Source organism: Nelumbo nucifera, chromosome 1 (genome assembly GCF_055504915.1).
Source record: "Nelumbo nucifera cultivar China Antique chromosome 1, China Antique-T2T, whole genome shotgun sequence".
NCBI lineage: Eukaryota > Viridiplantae > Streptophyta > Magnoliopsida > Proteales > Nelumbonaceae > Nelumbo > Nelumbo nucifera.
Genome location: NC_142649.1, coordinates 127,743,977 through 127,762,599, shown reverse-complemented (window position 1 = coordinate 127,762,599; position 18,623 = coordinate 127,743,977). Strand labels below are relative to the sequence as shown.

Here is an 18,623-nt window from a genome sequence, read left to right as displayed (position 1 = left end):
TGCATCGCAACCAAACACAGCCACAAAAGAAAATTAAAGTATACCTCCCTGATGATTTTGGTTAACCAATCAACGCAAATACCAAGACCTCGTTGGTTTACCTGGTAACTACTCATTCATCCTTTATAGTTTGAGTTCCAAACTTATTTTACCTCTTCACTAAACTTCTCTCAGTTTCAATTATTAAAAGTGCTCAAATGACATTTAGAACTTTTAAAATTGCCTCTTTAATACATGGATCAAGTAGGCACAAAGTTGCAAGCATGTTCAATGAGCACTTAGATATTTTTTTGACACATGCCCCTTAATATACCTCTAGCCTGCCCTTGAAAAAGATTAAAAACCACTTTTGACACTTGCCAGAATATTTATCAAGTGCTCATTGGACATGCTTATTATATTGTGTCTACTCGATTTGGTCCCCTTTTAAGATTTTTAAAGTTAAAATACTCATTATCTTATTTACTTAGAAAATAAAATGACATGGACAAATGCACTTACCCAAATCCTAGGAAACACTTACCTAAAAAAGTGATGCAAATAAAGCCTAATTTCCACCAGGGATAGTTAATTGAAGAAGAAATTAGGATAACTTTCATACACTAAAAATTTCAGAAAATAAAACCATTACTACTTTAATTGGAAGTTGTATAGATATACATATGGATCACTATAAGAAAAATGACATTTGTCAACAGTAAAAAATTGTTTCCAATATGGAAAAATTGTTGCCAAATGTTTTACTTACAATTGAACGAGTTGTTGCTACCGAAACCATTGTTGAAAGTTTTTTGCAACAATTGCAACAATCAAGTGTTGCGGTATATGCTTTTTCACAATAATCGGTCCAATTGTTGGCAAAAATAGTGTTTTGCAACAATCATTTGCAACCGTCGCCAAACAAATTGTTTTAGTTGAAGAATTGTATCTAACAATCATCTTAGGCAACAACCTGTATAAATTGTTGTTGAATAAGAAACAATCAAACAATTGTTGCCCCAAAGTTTTTTATACAACAATCAAGCTAATTGTTGCCAATTATAAATTAGCAACAACTGAACAATTGTTTCTTATAAATATTTATGGCAACAATTTTTATGAATTATTGTTGAATTAATAATAATCAACCACTTGTTACGTTAAGCTTTCATACACAACAATTAAGTCAAACGTTGCTAATTGTAAAGTGGCCACAATTGAATAAATGTTTCTCATAAATATTTTAAGCAACAAGCCTTATGAATTGTTGTTGAATTACATCCCAATTGTATTTATACACAAATGTGTTAAAAATATATTATAATTTCCCAATTGCTATCATAAATAATACAATTAATACATTGAAATTTGGTCTAATGACTCACATATCTAAAGTTGTTTCTTGGGCTAAGTAACCATGCTAATGAATTGGTTGAAAACGATGAATAGCTCATGAGAGTTTGATTCCACATATTGAAAAGCTCCAACTTTACTTTACATGTAATTGTCTTGTGATGGAATACTTGGAGTATGTCGCATTCATTCAAAAAATAAAATATAATAAGTCAAAAAACAAAACAAAATGAATCAAGCATCAAGCGACCCTTCTTGCAACTTGTATACAAATTAAAGTTACATGTATACAAAAATTAAAGTTACATGAAGCAAGCATCAAGCCTCATCATTGTTTTATACTGTGAAGGTATTTCCATCAAAGCCATTAGAGCAAACTCTACCTCTTTTTCTCCCTAGTGATGTTGGATGTACTAATCAAACCACCAAATCAAATCTTCATTTCAGTTGGAGATTAACATAAAGAAAACTCAAATTAACAAGGCATTGTCACAATCATGTTAAGTGTGATTAGTTAGCATTAAGGGTGTGAATGGACCAGTCTTGGGATGAACCCATCCAAATCAAAATCATTTTGAATGGATTGGACAGACCAATATGACATTGAATTGGATGAATCCAGACTTAATGGTGCAAAGTATTCATTGGACTGGATTGGACCTAGTCCACCATAATGGATTTATATAGGATTGGGTCATATTGAACCAATATCCAATCCATTGATAGAAGATAAGAATACATGTTCGATGGACTAGATTTGGGTTGGAACCAATGTAAATTAAAACCAATCTGTAACAAATTAGGTGGTCCAGACATTAAATTGGACTGGTTCAAACTGGTCAAAAGTATTCATTGGATTTGATTGGATTGGACCTGGTCCATCTGCATGGGGCACATATTGGACCGATCAAATTATAGCAATATTTGGTCCATTGACAGCCCTAATTAGCATAAAAAATAACTAAAAAATTCCAGTTATTTGGTTAGTGAAAATTGATAGAACGTGAGTTACTCAAATCCCACTGTAGCCCAATGGTTATGGTCTTTGCGGTGGGCATTCCAACGGAAATGAGACCATAGTGTGGGCCCTCAATAGAAGGCAAGATATGAATATCGTGATTGTGTTTTTCAGAAGGGACCCAAATTGGAACACCACATAGCATTAGCAATACTAAGGCATTCAGTAAACCATCTGCCTTTGGAAACCCAAGAACCCATTTGCCTTGGTTCCTGGTGCGTGAGATGTTGAAGGGAATATTTCCCATTAATAGTCTTAGCTAGAAGCAACAAATATGGTATTATGGGAAAGCAAGGTGCAAACCAACTGGTTGGGTTGGGGGATGGGCTACCCCACTGTGTAACTGTTCAGAAGATATAAAAAATTGGTATTATGGCAACAACCATAATAACAATAAAATTTCTACTTAAGGAAACTCAATGAGAAAGGTGGTATAACTGTTGATGTGGTAAAATAACAAATCTACAACAGTAACTACCTTGCCTATTTCAAAGGGTTAAGTGAGCTTTAGAAATCAAGAAAGCATAATTTATGATAAAAAATCATAGTATACATTTCAGGATGCATTTTAAACAATCTAATTTCCACCATAAGCATTGCAACATCAGTGAGAATGAGGAATAAATCCTTTTTCTAGCATGCCATACTTCCCTTCGGTCAAAATTTATTCAATTGAAACTCTAGAAATTATATTTGCAGTTACCTGAATTGAGAAGACATCTTCAATTGGCATTAGGAATGGCTTGTCATTTTGGCGAATGGGATCAGGTATGTACTCATCCACAACATCCATTAATTTTAGTATAGCCTTCTTGCCTTTTTCTTCATTTGTCCTATTCAAGGCAGATAGAGTTGAACCCCAAATAACTGGAATTTCATCACCAGGGAACTTATAGAAATTAAGCAGCTTTGCCAAAGAAGTAAATCAGGTCAAAAGATCCAATGGGGAAGCTTAATATATTAGTTAATCAGAAAAAATGAATCAGCCATTCTATTAATACGAAAACCTCAATGTCCCGTTTGGAATGGAGGGAAAAAATACAACAACACTACACTGGCCACACTATCATGAAAAAGTACATTTTAAAAATAAGCTCCCCTGGCCAGGTTCCTCCAAAACCAGGTCACCCCTTGTTACTCCTCTGCTTAGTGTGCCTGTAAAGTCAAGCTATTATATAGCTTGACTAGTAGATGCATCAAAAACAAACAACCCCAAATTTGAACATACCAGGGAGCTCCATTTCTACAAGTTCGAGTAGCTCTCATCATCAACAATATCAACCTTATTTTGAAAGAACACTAGTGATGGCACAACAACCTGAACCATGGAAATTGAGATGATGAAATAGAGACAAGACAAGACCCTTTGGTCTGGCCTTGTATTCAATTTTCCCTCCCATCCATTTCACTTCACTCCACCAAGCCTTGGTCCCTTTCTCTCAAGAGATGCTAAGTGCTAATCCTTTTCTTAAAAATGTTTTCTTTCCATGTGTTATGAATTGTTCAATTGAAAGCTTAAGAGAATGAGAGGTTCAAGTTAGAAACACATGGGAAGTTATATAGATTTTTTTCTTAGAATAGGAAGATATGGAAGCAAGGCAAGGAACAATAGAGTCATTTAAACCAGCATCTTTATGAGTTATCCTTACCTAACTAGGATAGGTGACATAGCAAGAACTAAATTGTTGACATTAATTCTATGAGGATTGGAATTACCGTAGGGCATTGGATGGAAGAAGCTTGTGGTTAAAGGTGACTCAAGTGATTATCAATGGCTAAGTTGAACTTCTCATTTAAATGGATTCCCAAGTCATCCAACAACTATCCTCCCTGATGATGTAGACAACGAAGCCATATTTAATATGACAAATCAAATAATATATAATTAATATTATTACTTTATTATAAGAAAAATGTGATTATTTTAGTAGAAAACCATCACATTTTCTCAGGACCACCATTTGCCTCAAAGAATCAATTTTAAAATACAGAAGAAAAATCTTCAAAAATATATATATGAACTTTGAAAATGTAAATAAAATTATTATCTTATAAAGATGGAAATGGAATCAAAGGTCCCCTAAAATTGTAGGGTATAGAGAATAAACTCACCCAACCCTCATAGAAAGGATAACTTGCACATAACCTAACTCTCATTGACCTGCAAAGATAAGCAATTAGTCATGTTAGATAAACGCTTAATAATTTATATGGTAACTGAATGATGTAAGAAAGATTGGCCGTATAGCTAGTAATTTGCATTTAGTGCTGCATTAAGTTCTTGAAACAGGGATGAACATTAGACCCTATGTATTTTGTCTCATTTTGGTAACCAAAAAGCCTAAGTTTATAATATGACTTGATTTCATATTTCATAAATAAGATTTTAGTTTTTGAGTTTTGAAGCTAACTTGCTCCTAAAATACTAATAAGACTATACTTCTCATGCTCCTGTGAACAAAAGTAATCATCTTAGACATAAAGGGCGATATCTAAAAAACCATATGGCTGCAATCACTAATTTAACCTATTTTGGTTTTTAAATTAATTTTCTGATGAAAAGGGGTTTTTAATCTAAATAAATAAATAAATAAGGCGAAAAGGGCATAACCCCTGTTTTGGTTCAAATAACAAAGACGATCATAGGATTCACTGTTCACAAGAAAAAAAAGAAGAATCCATCCATTCAAATCAAGTTAAAGAGCAGAAAAAAAAAAAAGATTATGAAATACTGAAAAGCTCATCTACTTCCTCTAAGCACCAACATTGAATAGGATGAAAAAAATAAACAAAGTGAGTATTAATCAAGATTGAGGAGCCTTTTCCATTAAGTTGAGAAAAACTTAACAATGATGTGCTATTGGCAATTGAGTTTGGGAGAGAGTATCTGAGCGAAGTGTTGCTTGACTGAAAAAAAGAGAGGGAGAAGAAGAACAACAACAACGATCCTACGATTGTATAAATTAAACCCAAATCAAAAGAGAAGAGAAAATAGAAATAATTGAGAAAAGATTGAAAGCCCTACCTGGTTGCTCGAAGTAGACAATCAATATTGAGAAGAAAACAATAATGTTTAATTTGAAAAAGTGAAATCCAAGAAAAATAAGTTCGGGGGGAGGGTCCAGGCGGAAACTCATTTTGCGCGTGCGGGTTCCTTCCCTCTCAACGTTAGTTTTAAGTTATTAAATTAAATTAAGGTAAATTTCTTAAACTACCCTCGTGGTTTAGCTAATTGACTAAGTGTATCCTTAGTGTTTGAAAATTGACTAAACCTACCCTTAATGTTTCTAACAATTGACCAACTCTACCCTTACTATTAAATTCCATTAATATTCCCTAAAACTCATTCATACTTGACATTTATATTCTTTTTAAAACCCAATTTTACCCTCACCTCTCTCCCCTTCTTTTTCCTGTTGGGTTCAGGCATATTTGCAACGTGGGAGAGCCTTGTTGAAAGGGATGAGAGATCCATCATATGGATGGCCGAACCCTATAGGAAGGTAGGGCGAAATTTCAAAAATTTTCTTTCTCTCATATGAGAATCACATTCCCTGTTTTAGAAAACTGTTTTTCAATGATCAATCTTGAACCAAGAACCGAACCAGATCTGAACAAATTCAATAGGAGAGGGAAATACCTGATACGAAGATGCAGTATCTCCCAACAAAGGTGCTCACACCCAAAGAAAAACTCCAAAGACTACTCCCACTGAAGATGACACAGCGAATGGTGGAATAGAATCAACAGGGTCCGTCCAAGGAACCGAATTTTTCAGCAAGAATTCAATGGAGGCAATGAGCATGACTTTTGATCAGCCTTTCTCCAAAGACTAATATCAAGACTCTTCTTGATCGCTCTTACAATGGAGATCGGACTAGTAGTATGGCGGCAACTGGAGGAGAACGCAGGGAGAAAATGGTGCAGCCACACTGGTGCTGTCTTCTCTCTGTGTAAACTGAGATCTGATCTCTGGATGCTAGGATGGGCTGAATGGTTCGCCCCCTCCTCCTTTTATAGCCTTAAAGAGAGCTCCTAATCTCATTAGGAGTTTCCTAATCCAAATCTGTATTTGGATAAGGAGTTCTCTTTAAGAGATAAGGATAAATCCTTATCTTATCTGCAGATTAGATCAGCTCTCTCCTAATCTTATCAGGAGGTTTCCATATTCAAATCCATATTTGAATCTAGACTCTCTTAGTGGATAGGGATAGAACCCTATCCTATCTGCTGATTTAATCCCAGATCCTCCCTCTTATTTAACTAATCAAATTAGGCCAATTCGAAATGGGCTTTAGGCCCAATAAGTCTAAGTGCTCAGAATGCTTCCAAACTGCTGCCCAGTTGGGATTCTTTGTATGGCATGGGACCCAAACATTGATCTACACATCAGCCACATGGGTTCAGCCCAGCCTCTGTTACAAGGCCTAGCCGAATTCACTGAAAAGACAGTGAACCCCTTGAAGCCCATCACATGGACTCCTAATGGGTCCAACAGTTACACTAAGTGGTCCCTGGGCCAAGCCACCTTATAAAAACCCAGGGACTGTGGGCAGATGCAAGATTAGCCCATCAGGTATAACCCTCAATGACCTTACACTTAACCTCTCAACCCATAATGATCAAACACTGCCCGATAAGAGAGGACCTCTCCCTCGACTGCAAGAACAGTGTTGCACTCTCTACTCACATGGATCCTGGGAATTAAAACCTTTTGCAAACATTTTGAAACCGTAATATATATATATATATATATTTTGCAAAACCAAATTTCAATGATTGAAATCAACTGCTGGCAGTTTTGGTTTCCATCAGAGAGAGTGCATCCCCGATCATTACCTTTGTCCGACAAAGGGGTTGATCCTATCACTATGATCACCCACTCAGATGAATTCTCAGACTGTCCCAACATGCCCAGGTTTTGACCCCCTCTAAGGATCTCATTGATTGGCACATCAAAGACAGCCTAATCCGACAAATAGTGTAGTATCATAATCAAGTCTGGGGTCAAGTGTAACATTCCAGTTTTGCCAACTTATCACCAAGGTCTAGGGAAACACTGGAATTCTGGTCCGATACAAGGTTTCAAGTTAAACCTACACTACATGTACCTCGGGTCTCACCCTGGCGGCTGAGACAAGCCACCCCAACCAACTTGGCGGCACATCAGTGTTAGCCTTATCAGGATAGATCTCCCCAGATCGACCCACTGGCTGTGAACATTCTAAACTAACATGAGCCTCATTATGTGTTCAGTTTAAGGGTATTACACAAAAACACACCACTATAACATGAATCAAATATATACTTTATTCATTTACAATAAATGTCATAATGTACATCAATTTGATTGGAGCTAAGGGCATACACTGTCTAACAACTCCCACTTGCACTTAGGACCAATCTGGTATAAGCCGGAGTCCCAGACTTTCTACGTGTTTCTCAAACACTTTCTATGTCAGTGGCTTAGTCAATGGGTCTGCCACATTCTCCGCTGATGCTACATTTTAACATCAATCTCCCATAGATCCAGTGTTGTCACACAACAGTGGAATGGGTGATGTGTGGAATTCCAAATTCCAGAATGAACACCTTCATTCATTAGGCAGTCTCACTTACGGCAATGTGTTCGGTTTGGGTTGTAGACTGTTATTTTCGCTACTTAGGACCCATGTTTATTGACTTTCAAGAAACAACAACGATCCTATCGTGAAAACATACCCAGATGTAACTTTCTATCACCTGGATCCGATTGAAAATCAGCATCAGTATACCCCTGGATCTGTAGTGAGCTACCATTGAATACCAAACAAAACTCTTTTGTCCTTCGAAGGTACTTAAGTATATTTTTCACAACAGTCCAATGCTCCTGCCCTGGGTTGTCCTAAAATTTGCTTACCACACTCATTGCCTAAGCAATGTCAGGACGAGTGCACAACATGGCATACATGATGCTCCCTACAGCTGAGGCATAGGGAACGTCCTTCATGCCCTCAATCTCCTCAGAAGTCTTGGGAGACATCTTCTTGGAGAGAGTGACTCCGTGCCTGAAAGGAACATTTCCCTTCTTGGAGTTCTCCATGCTGTATCTCTTGACTATTTTGTCAATGTAAGCAGATTGGGATAATCCTATTATCCGCTTCGATCTATCTCTATAAAGTCGAAGACCCAATATATAGGAGGCTTCTCCAAGATCTTTAATGGAAAATTGCTGTGAAAGCCATACTTTCGCCGTAGTCAACATTCCTACATCATTCCCAATGAGTAGAATGTCGTCTACATACAGAACCAAGAACGTAACCTTGTCCTCACTGGACTTCCTGTAAACATAGGGCTCATCCGAATTCTGCTTAAAGTCAAACTTTTTGATAGTAGAGTCAAACTGGATGTTCCAACTTCTAGAAGCTTGCTTAAGTCCATATATGGATTTATTTAATTTACATACCATGTGTTCCTGACCTGCAACTATGAAACCTTGCGGTTGCTGCATATAGATATCTTCAGTAAGATCTCCATTCAGGAACGCAGTTTTGACATCCATTTGTCCAATCTCGTAGTCATGGTATGCTGCTATAGGTAACAGGATCCGAATGGATTTAAGCATGGCCACGGACGAAAATGTTTCCTCATAATCGATGCCCTCTTTCTGAGTATATACCCTTTCGCCACCAGACGAGATTTGTAGGTCTTAACCTTACCATCAGGGCCCTTCTTCCTCTTATAGATTCATTTGCAACCAATTGCTTTAATCCCAGGGGTGGATCTACTAGAATCCAGAATCCATTGGTCTCCATCGAGTCCATCTCAGCTCTCATGGCATCTACCCACTTCAAGGAATCTATGTCCAACATAGCTTCTGCATAAGTCATGGGATCCTCCTCACTGGTCAAGGCTTCCACCAGGTAACTATTCTGATCATAGCCAAAACGGACTAGTGGCCTAGAAACCCAAGTAGATCTTCTAGGTTGGTCAATACCTGGAACCTGTAGGACACCTCCCACTGCTCTTGAGCTCTCATCATCAAGAACAACTTCCTGACGATGATTGTTCAGGATATAGTCATCCTCCAAGAAATGGGCATTCCGACTATAAAACACCTTTTGTTCTCCTGGGTCATAGAATAGGTAACCCACAGAGCCTTTGGGGTAGCCTACAAATAGGCAACGGCTGGTCTTGGATTCCAATTTGTCCGCACTCGCTCTTTTAACGTGTGTTGGACAACCCCAAATCTTCAAGTGTCTGACACTTGGTTTTTTCCGGTCCAAAGTTCATATGGAGTATTCGGAACTGATTTGGTTGGAACCCGATTCAGCACGTATATCGTAGTCTCTAATGCATAACCCCAGAAGGATGTGGGCAACTCTGAGTGTACGATAAGTGACCAGACCATATCCAATAAGATCATATTCCTTCTCTCTGAAACACCGTTAAGCTATGGTGTAGCAGGAGGAGCCAACTATGATACTATCCCGTTGACCTTCAAGTAGTCCCTAAATTCGTCAGAGAGATACTCGCCACCTCGATCCGATCGAAGGGTCTTAATTTCTCTCCCTAACTATTTCTCGACCTCTTGTTTTAACTCCTTAAACTTTTCAAAGGATTCGGACTTATGTTTCATTAGGTACACGTAACCATACCGAGAATAATCATCGGTGAATGTAATGAAATACACGTGCTAGTTACGAGTCCTAACACTCAAGGGACCACATACATCAGTATGTATAAGGTCAAGCGTGCCTATACATCTTTCAGGCTTACCGTTAAAAGGTCGTTTCGTCATCTTACCCTAAAGGCAAGGCTCACAAGTGGGAAGATCTTCTACAGTTAGAAAATCCAAAGACCATCCTTTACCAGCCTTGTGATACGATCAATATTGGTATGGCCAAGTCGGTAATGCCACAGGCACGTGGGATTAACTGTATCCCATATTCTTTTCTTGGGGATATCAACCGACGTAGTTTCGGTTATGTTAGTTTCTAGAGAAGGATGGAGAACATAGATACCATTCTCAAGTTCTCCGTATGCGATGAATCTATTGTTTCTTTTAATAGTAATCGTATTACTAAAGAAGACAGAATATCCATCCACACACAGTTTTGAAACAGAAATCAAATTTCTTCTCAAATTTTGTACATAAAGACAATTTTTCAGTACAATTGATCATTCTCTAAAAATTATTTCTACGGTTCCTATGGCCGCAGCTGCAACACTTGCAGAAGTCCCCAAGTAAAGAGTCACCTCTTCTTCACTCAGCCTTCTGCTTACCTTGAACCCCTGCAGTGAGTTACACGCATGAGTTGAAACCCCGGAATCAATACACCAGGACGTAGAATTTACCAACAAGTTGGTTTCTATGACACAGGATTCGAAATTACCTTACTTGGATTCCAGGTATTGAGGATAGTTCCTCTTCTAGTGGTCGGTCTGCTTGCAAAAGTGACAGGCATCTGATGCCTTATCTTTCCTCTGCTTCTTGGGTTTGGTGGCCTTCTTTTGGGGCTTTCTCTTTGCCCTCCACTTCTTGCCCTTCTTGCCAGTTTCAACAAGCATGGCTAGGGGCTCATCCTTCTTAATCAGTTCTTCGGCCCTCCGCAATATATTGCTGAGTTCCTGAACGTCGACATTCAGCTTATTCATGCTATAGTTCACGATGAACGGATTGAAGGACGGAAGCAAAGAGTTGAGAATGGCGTCTATCTGGGTCGTATGATCCAGCCTGGATCCAAGAGCCTCAAGCTCATTGATGTAACCCATCATCCGAAGACAATGGTCATGAACTTGTTGCCCCTTGGACATTTGTGCGGTCATGAACTGTTTCAAGACCTTCTGTCGAGTAGAACGATTCTGCTCTTCGTACATTGTCTTTAGACTATCCAATATGTCCTTGGCTAGTTCGATCTGATCGAACTGCCTCTATATTGGATTGTCCAGGGAGGCAATGGTGTAACACCGGGCGAGGGAGTTTTTCTCCTCCCATTCCTGATAGTCCATTCTCCGTGCCTCAGAAGCCATATCTCCCGGACGTTCCGGGGCAGGATTCTTAGCCACCTTATCCAGTTTTTCAGAGGTTAAGACCAGCATTAGGTTATGGTACCGGTCGGCATAGTTTGGACCCTTAAGCTTATTGTCATCTAAAAGCTTTGCAAATTGTCTATTTGCCATTTTCTGATAAAAGAGCAAACATCAGTCCACAACCTAATTTGATTCATGTTATCTACATAGATATGACTTTTAATCTATGTTCCATTCTCATTTGTTCATCTCTAAGATTTCCCTCCTATCTCAGTGACGGAGACTGCGAATTGCCTCTGGAAATGTGGGAAATCACATAGGGTGCATGGAGCCAATTGTTTCAGCTGCATAACCCCACCACCTTTCTGTGAAGGATCATATCCACTCTTCGTATGAGCTTTCCCTTTGGTCTCTGTCAGACAAGGTTCATTGCCATTTTAGGTTAAACATTTCTGTCCACTGAGTGCTCACCCATCATATTCGTGAACGCCAAGGTACCGTGAGAGTCTCCCATTTTGTAGTGAGGTCCTCCCACATCGGTCTATGATGCCCCTATCATCTTATGAAACACTCCGACAGATCCAACAGCAAATGGATAGCCCAATTTTATGGTGCATTTCCTCATTATTGAATGACCCATCTTCATGCTAATGATGGAAGGCCTTTAGAGAGTTCATCATATGAATCTCCCTATCACATGCACTCATATTTCAGGAGGGAACAAAAGTTACACCCTAATTTAATTTAGGTCAAACCAAAGTGGCTCCTACTGACTTTCATAAAGCCAGATTTAGGTGGTCCCTAAACGGCTAGGGTTCCACATGGTTCCTCTTTAGGGGAGGTGTGGGGTCCACCACTGAGGAAGATCATCCAATGATCTTTAGGGACACCATGGCAATGATGTGCATTCAGCCATGGTGTGCGCAAGAGCCACTATCGTATCTACATGGACCATGCACTTATGGCCCATGAACGTAGCACATCACACATCCATACATCACATGCAAGGATAGAATTGATCCAATCAATTAATATCTGTAAAGCCCATTATTAAAGCCCATTTCAAATCATAATATTATCTAGGTATATGGGCTGAATAGCAGTTAGCAGTTAGCAGTTCGGCCATTATAGCTTTCCTACAATTAGTGGGCTTTAGCAGTTTTAACTCCTTAAAACTAGACCTTACAAGTGTGGTCTGAATTAAATCTCATAATTAAATATCAATCCCTTGACCCAAGAGTGGGAAATTAGGGCTAACAATCAACCTCCATCGAACCACAGATTCGGTCCAACTAGTTTGGTCCAATCTGGTTTGAATGGGTCTAGGGTTTGGTTTTTAATTAAAGATTTAATTCAAGAAACGATCTGAAATTAAAATTACTGATCAAGGAACAAACAAGAATCAGTAACAGGGTTGTTCGCACATCTCCAATATGCAAAACAAATGTCAGATCTCAATTTGCAATTTCATAAACTACAAATCGCAGATAACGATTTTCATATCTGCAAAATCTCCTCCTTTGCGCCGCCGACTTCGATCATGAATAAAATAAAATAGAAAACCCTAGTTTTTCTATTAATATTACATCAGATCGAATACCTATACATTCAGTCTAAAAATTAAAAAAAAAATTATTTACAGACCAGAATGAATAGTAACTGCGAAATTGTAGATTTTTTGTGCAATCAAGATTTCGATCTCCATTTGTACGAATAGACCATAAATCAAGAAAATAATAAAGAACAGTTCTAAATAAATTCCAGATTTATAAAAATTAATTTCAGATCATTCATCCTTTAACTAGGAATCGATTTCCCAGAAAAACCCTAATTTGCACAAATCGGGTAGAACGCCTTCTACCCATTTGCGTAGGTCCAGATCTAGTCTATTTCGGTTCAAGATTTAAACCATGGCTCTGATACCACTGAAAGGGATGAGAGATCCATCATATGGATGGCAGAACCCTACAGGAAGGTAGGGCGAAATTTCAAAAATTTTCTCTCTCCCATCTGGGAATCACATTCCCTATTTTAGAAAACTGCTTTTCAAGGATCAATCTTGAACCAAGAACCAAACCAGATCTGAACAAATTCAGTAGGAGAGGGAAATACCTGATACGAAGATGCAGTATCTCCCAACGAAGGTGTTCACGCCCAAAGAGAAACTCCAAAGACTGCTCCAACTGAAGATGACACAGCGAATGGTGGACAGAATCAGTAGGGTCCGTCCAACGAACCGAATTCTTCAACAAGAATTCAATGGAGGGAGTGAGCACGACTTTTGATCAGCCTTTCTCCAAAGACTGATATCAAGACTCTTCTTGACCGCTCCTACAATGGAGATCGAACTGGCAGTATGGCGGCAACTGGAGGAGAACGCAGGGAGAAGATGGCACAGTCACACTGGTGTTGTCTTCTCTCTGTGTAAACTGAGATATGATCTCTGGATGCTGGGATGGGCTGAATGGTTCGCCCCCTCCTCCTTTTATAGCCTTAAAGAGAGCTCTTAATTTCATTAGGAGTTTCATATTCCAAATTTGTATTTGGATAAGGAGTTATCTTTAAGAGATAAGGATAAGTCCTTATCTTATCTGCAGATTAGATCAGCTCTCTCCTAATCTTATCAAGAGGTTTCCAGATTCAAATCCATATTTGAATCTAGACTCTCTTAGTGGATAGGGATAGGACCCAATGCTATCTGTTGATTTAATCCTAGATCCGCCCCTTTATTTAACTAATCAAATTAGGCCAGTTCGAAATGGGCTTTAGGCCCAATAAGTCTAAGTGCTCATAGTGCTTCCAAACTGCTGCCCAGTTGGGCTTCTTTGTATGGCGTGGGACCCAAACATTGATCTACACATCAGCCACATGGGTTCAGCCCAACCTCTGTTACAAGGCCTGGCCGAATTCACTGAACAGACAGTGAACCCCCTGAAGCTCATCACATGGACTCCTAATGGGCCTAACAGTTACACTAAGTGGTCCCTGGGCCAAGCCACCTTGCAAAATTAGCCCATCAGGTATAACCCTCAATGGCCTTACACTTAACCTCTCAGCCCATAATAATCAAACAATGCCCAATAAGAGAGGACCTCTCCCTCGACTACAAGGAACAGTGCTGCACTCTCTACTCACATGGATCCCGGGAATTAAAACTTTTTGCAAACATTTTGAAACTGTAATATATATATATATATATATATATATATATATATATATCTTTATATAAATATATTTTGCAAAACCAAATTTCAACGATTGAAATCATCTGCCGGTAGTTTTGGTTTCTATCGGAGAGAGTGCATCCCCGATTATTACCTTTGTCCGACAAAGGGGCTAATCTTGTCACTATGATCACCCACTCAGTTGAATTCTCAAACTGTCCCAACATGCTCAGGTTTTGACCCTCTTTAAGGATCTCACTGATTGACACATCAAAGACAGCCCAATCCGACAACTAGTGTAGTATCATAATCGAGTCTGGGGTCAGGTGTAACATTCCAGTTTTGCCCACTTATCACCAAGGTCCAGGGCAACATTGGAATTCTGGTCTGGTTCAAGATTTCAAGTTAAACCTACATTGCATGTACCTCGGGTCTCACCTGGCAGTTGAGACAGGCCACTCCAACCAACTTGGCGGCACATCAGTGTCAGTCTTATCAGGATAGATCTCCCCAGATCGACCCACTGGTTATGAACATTCTAAACTAACACAAGTCTCATTATGCGTTCAGTTTAAGGGTATTACAATAAATGTCATAATGTACCTCAATCTGATTGGAGATAAGGGCATAAACTATGTAACACTTGTCAATAATGATTGGTGACATATCATTGGTGGATTATATAAGTGTATCTCCTAACAAACAAGCAACCTATGTTCCACGAGAGAGTATTCTCTTTCAACCCTTATTTTTCTCTCTCCTCTTCCCTCATCGGCTTCTCCCTCTTTCTCTCTCTTCTTTTTCCCATCGTTGTCGGGTCCACAAAACACAACCGTCGAATGTTGCAGTGGTCACCGGTTTTTGGAGAGCTTCAACAGGATGAACAGGGGATATTCGTTGCTGCTCTCCGTCGTTTGGTCCGGCCAACACACAGGAAAAAAAGAAGGGGAGATCCGCCGCTGTTGCCAGTGATAGTCATCCGTATTTTTAGTGAGCATGTTTCCGAAACCTCCGTTGTGGGTATGTCGTCGAAATCGCCGCCTGTCTTTTCCTCCACTACACAAGCGACCTGCTTTGAGAAGGAAAACGATCTCAGATATGCACAAACGACCATTGGGTTGAAGAAATCGAAAGTTGTTTTTTCTACTAAGGAGATAAACCCTTTTTTTCTGCAACTTTTTATTTGTTTTAATGTGACCTACAGTTTCCACGATGGAGTTCAACCAGTTTTGCCTCTAGCATTTGGTTATATTATCCTAGACCTTTGAAACGAGTGAAAAAAAAATGATCTTCTTAAGAGTTTCCTTTCATTTGTTCCCAAATGGCGTTTAGGTTTTAGATTTTGAGGTTTGAGTTCAAGTCCCAAAATTAGGTGCTTAAGAAGCAGTGGCAGGAGGGTATCTTAACATGCATTTGTTGAGTGTCAACTGTCTGCTCCTTTTTGTTTTTACATTTGAGAGATATTTCCAATTTTCTCCGCAGCTCTGGAGTTTTTAGGGTGAAATCCAGAGTAGCCGACATCTTCTTTTTTAATATATTTTAACTATTTATCAAAAAAGAGGCAAAAGGATTCACCGAAGGAGGAGAAGAAGAAGGCTTCGTCGTTTCCGGATGAGGTCTTAGAATGTGTTCTTGGTTTCGTGAAATTCCACGGGGATAGGAGCTCTATTTTTCTGGTTTGTAAGGACTGGTATAACACCAAGAAGCAGGTTTCCGCCACTCCGGTTAGACCGCCACCGGTGGCCTTTTTCCTTGTATTATTTTGAAAATTTGAAGAAAAATAAAGGGTAAAATAATTTTTTTTTGTCTTTCTATTAACCGGCACTAACGGTGAGGAAAGTATTACTCAATTGTAAGGGTAACATTAGTTAATTTTCAAATAGTAAAAGTATAATTAGTCAATTAAGTAAATCAAAAGGATAGTTTAAGAAATTTACCCTTAAATTAATTTGAACCATCTAAATAGAATTTTGTATTTTCTTTTTAAAAGTAATACCTGATACCTAAAATATCAAACTAAGATATAGCATCTGACATAGGATTGTTAATGGTACTCGAAAATCTGAGATCCGATCCAACATCCGATCCGATTATTCCGGATTCGCACGATGTATATGTGTAATTGGATCGGTTTTGGATTTGACCCCATCAGATCCAATTAAAATTCGAATCTGATTATAATATAACATTTATTGATATTAATATATAAGTTTTATATAATTATATTTTAAATTATAAAAACTTATTCTATATATTATATTATATTATATGTGAATTTATGTATATAATAAATTTAGTGTGTTATATTTATATTAATTTGTTATATATAAAGGTTAATAAATAAATAAATTTTCAATATTTCTGATATTTTAGAAAATTTGTATAAGAGTGAGATTAAATCTAAATCCCATCCGAGTCTTTAAATTCGGTCATATTCGAATGATCGGATCAGATGCGGATTTTGCTGCATCCGATCTGAGCACAGCCCTAATAATACAACAAAAAAACTAAAGATATAGCATTTGTTTTTCTTATGACTTAAAATCGGGTCAGGCTGATTTGAATCAAGTTAGTGCATTTTCGGGTCATTTCGAATTGGGTTGGTTGTTGGGGTTAAGTCAATAAATGTTGGACCATCACCCTAATATTTAGTTTAGGGTTGACCCAAGGGTCAAATAGGTCAATGGTTCAACACTCGGGTCAGTTAGTGTTTGACCAAATTATCACTTTTACAAAAAATACAGGTTTAATCATTTAATTCAAATGATTTGAATGGTTCAACCATCCAAGTTAATATTGATTTGAAAATGTTGGTACAAAAAATACGTGGCCCATGGTCTGGCCCAACCTAACCCAAATTCTTTTAAGGTTAGGTCTAGTTACATTGACTTCTTGTTCGGGTCATTGTACAAGGGATCCTAACCCACTTTTTTTAGGGAAACCCTAACCTGCTTTTTTTCAATTTAGGTCAATATTTTACCAGGTTTGGCCCAATTCATTGGTTTAGTAATAGTTTTGTTCAATTTTTGACAATTATTATTTTTTTTTGGCAAAAACTACTTATACTTCTGGTCAAGCAACAATTATCCATGTTTTCAACCAACCACCGACTTGAATGGTTGAACCATTCAAACCATCACCCATCCATGATCTAGGTCTAGTTCTTCTAAATGTATATACAAACTTTTAGAGGCCATAACTTTGTACTCGATTGTCTAATTAAGATGATCTTTATATTAATTTTGGATAACTTTTTGAGATCTATGTGCTCGAAGGGCCAAAGGCACCTTGCCCCACTATTTTTACAAAAAAAAAAACCTATTCTCTTGGCATCAAATCCCAAATTTTAACCTTTTTAAAATAAAAAATTAATAACTGAAATAAAAATGTAAATTAAACATACATACAAGATGATTATACATTATTTTATTGACATAGTACATGTTTATACATATATAAATACATATATACATATGATAATGTGTAACAATTTGACCCGTTCAACTCGGATGATCAAACTAGTGACCCATAACTTGGAGGCAAAAATGGTTCAACTCCTGGATGATTTAAAACATTATTGTTGCCAAAAGTCAATTCTTTTGTAATGTGGAAAGAAATTATATTTATGTCATAAAAAGCTAAAACTGAAAACACCATGTTTTCTTCTTTTCATTTGTATTTTTATATATTTTCAAACATCTCTGTCACTTCAAATATTTAATAATAATTTTTACATAGTTTTCTTTAATTTTCGTATTTTTTCTTAATTATGATGTCATAGGATGACCCTATTTTGATTAATTACACCATAGTCAAATCAAATTTGCTAGAGTCGATCTTGTCAAGTTTGAATTAAGCCAAAATTTACCAAACTTGATCCACAATATAAAATAAGTTTTTTGGAGGCATTTTTTTGGCTATCATAGACTTGAGTGTTAAACCTTATACATTAAAGTAAACTTTTGTTCTTTAATCTATTTGTTAATGTGTTAAATATGCCTATAGCTATGATTTTCTACGATTGTTGCCAAAGGTACAATGAAATTAGCAACAATCAAAGATGTAATTACCAACAATTGATTAACCTTTGTTATCAA

The 18,623-nt window shown here is 37.7% G+C and overlaps 1 long non-coding RNA gene across 3 annotated transcripts; it reads right to left on the bottom strand.

The window, feature by feature from the left end:
- Window positions 1-1,411: 1,411 nt before the first annotated feature.
- LOC104613086 (uncharacterized) lies at window positions 1,412-5,510 on the bottom strand. 3 transcript variants are annotated; one of them, XR_016080123.1, is made up of 4 exons: window positions 5,376-5,510; window positions 4,463-4,511; window positions 4,067-4,180; window positions 1,412-3,183 (listed from the first exon to the last, which is right to left on the bottom strand). It is a non-coding gene; the product is annotated as an uncharacterized LOC104613086 (long non-coding RNA). The 3 variants fall into 3 exon arrangements; XR_016080122.1 differs by having other exon boundaries at window positions 1,412-4,180; XR_016080124.1 differs by lacking the exon at window positions 5,376-5,510 and adding an exon at window positions 5,199-5,368 and having other exon boundaries at window positions 1,412-4,180.
- Between the last annotated feature and the right edge of the window lie 13,113 nt (window positions 5,511-18,623).